Genomic DNA, 3,158 nt, shown 5'->3' on the forward strand with positions numbered 1-3,158 from the left:
GACCTGACCTTCCCTCACACCTTCACCGCAGGAGGAACAAGGAAACACACAGAAGCAGGAAGTGGCGAGGAATTCTGGAGGTGCGGCGGAGGTGGTGGTCAGGCTGGTCTGGGTGGAATGGGCATCCACAGCTTCTGTCAGGGCACTGTGACCGTGTGTGTGTGTGTGCGTGTGTGTGTGTGTAATCTCCACATCCCATCCACTCAGGCTGTCATCCATCACAGCCCCGCTGAGAACTTCATTAAGCACATGTTCCTCAGGAACATGGCGGTGGTCCAGTCGAGCGCGTTCTCAGACCAAACAATCATCATAATTCATAACTCGCCCACAGCAGCAGAAATCCCAGAATGCACCAGTATCCCACACCCACATCTCATTTAACATAATTCATGTAGCGTTAACTCTGCAGATCCAAAGCATCTGAATGGACTAAAGAAAAGTTCTGAACCTGCAGGCCGACATGTGACCAGCGCCGCCTCGCTGCTGCCCCCTACCGACCAGGATGGTAAAAGCCAATAAAACCTCGTTTTCTTCAGCACGAAGTCGCCTTCAAACTAAGCAGAAAAACCGAATTAAGTGCGAATTCGATCGAATTAATAATAAAATCGAATTAAGTGCATTCGTTGTCTATAATAAAAAGGGATCGGAATTGGTGTAATGAACATAAATGAACATTATTTTTATCTCCTGTGGTACGACCATCTAAATAAATACAAATCTAAACACGTTTCCTGTTCGCTTTTTAATTAAAGACATAAATTCTCCTGCACGAATAAAAATCTTCATTAATCATAATTAATACATTTTTTAAAAGAACCAGTCCGCCTCCCCTGCTGACTTTCATGCGTTTGGATTTCGCTCAGTTTCACTCGCATTTTTGAGGCTGAAACAAGGCAACTTCGATTTGATCAATTAAGAGAGAGGTCTAACGTGATGATGAAATGATTTTTTTTTTTTTTTATAAACAGTGTGACGTGAAGTCTTCCTCATCAACCAACAGAATGGTGAAATAAAAAAAATCTATCTAATTCCGCATCGTCCCGTTTCCATTTAAGCACCATTAGATACAGAATTCCCGACTTTTTAAAATTAATTCTCCTTTGTTACGTTGTAAATGCATCATATCAGAAATTTTTATATCTTCCTAAAATGGCACTAAGACAAAAGAATCCACGAACAGGTTCGACCTAAACGACTATTAATACTTTACACATGCAGTTTAAACCATTTATGGTTCACAAACAGAATAATAATAATATTTCCGGAGACTGGCTTCACTCATTTCTTTATGTACGATGTGAAACTGGGAAATTTAGAAATGGAAAATATCTGTGGAGTTTTCTGTTTCATACACACACACACACACACACACACCCACACACACTTTCTCTCTCTATAGGGTATTGGGAATGTTTACTTAAAGTCACTCTAATTTCCTCTTCTGTCTAATTTGCATCAGGCCATTAGGCTGCTGGGGACGAGGAGCGACGCTCGCTCTCCCAGAACTGAGCAGGACGGCACAGCAAGGCCGCGTCCCCCGCGCCGGTGGCCTCGTCACCCTCTCACCGCGTGGTGAGGGGTGGTTTCTGGCCAGAGGAGCCCAGGACTGCAGAAGGTAATTACCTGCATGGGTTCCTCTGTGCTTCATTAATGCAGGAGCATGCAGGAGAACCATTAGAGGCGAGCGGTGGAATGAACTTACCTTCAACCTGTACACACACACACACAAACACACACACACTCGCAAAGGGCCTTTATGCATTTCTTCTTCTGCATTCCGACGTTTCATAAAGTTTCAATAAGACCTGAAGGTCGCATCAGAGGTCATGTGGAGATATTGTCACATCAGTTCCTTTCACCACACGGCCGTGAATCAGGCTGTAAAATTACGGATAAAACAGCAAAACACACAAACTTTATCCCAATTAAAGCGGTGCATATCGACGCACGGCATCTCTTCCGCTCAGCATGGGCCTAATTTACAAATGAACACTGAACAAATGTCCTGCCGGGGGATTCGGATGTTCTGTGTCACCAGGCCGGGCCCTGGATGCGTCCTGGCAGGTTGTTCCGAGGAGGTCCAGGGACACGTCTGTGCCTAATAAAGTGGCCATGGTTGTGGCCATTATTGTTGTTCTTTTGAAATCAGAACCCGGAGGAACGTGTTTTATTCGGAGTGTAAAACGGAGCCGTAAACGCGGGGCGGCACAGTAGCGGAACCGACCTTTAGCGCGGCCTGTTTTCCTCGGCGTCAGCGATTTATTTCCTCCCGCTGACAGCAACAGTAGCTGCTTATCTGCTTCAAACTCTGAGGTCTTTTATTTCATCTTTTATTTTGTCCCCGGTGGGGCGTTAATGGATAACCTGGCCGCTGAGCGATCAGCACATTTCCCGGGCCTCCGGCGCCGATCGATGCGGCGGCACCCAGGGGCCCGTCAACGGGCCCTTTGTCCAACGGATCCTGCTCTGGAGCGGAAACCTCGGCGCCGGGCCGCAGAACCTAATAGAACCGTGGCCGCGTGGCCTCGTCTACTCAAACCAAGAAGTCACAGGCTGTTCTGGAGGGAACCGGGTCGGGTTTTCAGGCTGAACGAGCCGCTGGCCCGGCGCCATCTAATCCCAAACGGCCGGTTATCTATTATCAGATGAGTAAAGAGGAAAACTTCACACTCAATCAAGCGAGGCGTCTGTCCTGTCCCGTTTCTGCTCCAGAACACAGAACTCACACGACTTCACCAAAACCAGGAGAACCTCCGCGTCCCTCTACGCTCCTGGTAAGGAAATGAGTGATGAGCCCCGCGGAACCCAACCAGAGATCTCCAGGAAGAACCCAACGTCCGGGGAGAGCCCGACTCCGATAAACGTAGGATTATAATTCGATTTATTATTGTTGTGTGTGTGTCTGGGCACGGCCGAGTGGCCACATGCCCCCTCCCTGGGCACGGCGCTGGACTCTGCCCCCGACCTCCAGAGCCCTGGCTGCACGCTCCCCTGCTCCGCGGTTTAATTAATTCATCCGCACATCTCCACCTGTCCCAGCACACGCAGAACACCGCAGAACCGTCCTCACACACACACAGACAGGACAGCATCAGGTTAACCTTTCACCTCTACCCCCTTCCCACACACACATCCCCCCTCTCCATCTGCACCTGAAC

This window comes from Denticeps clupeoides, chromosome 13 (genome assembly GCF_900700375.1).
Source record: "Denticeps clupeoides chromosome 13, fDenClu1.1, whole genome shotgun sequence".
Lineage (NCBI taxonomy): Eukaryota > Metazoa > Chordata > Actinopteri > Clupeiformes > Denticipitidae > Denticeps > Denticeps clupeoides.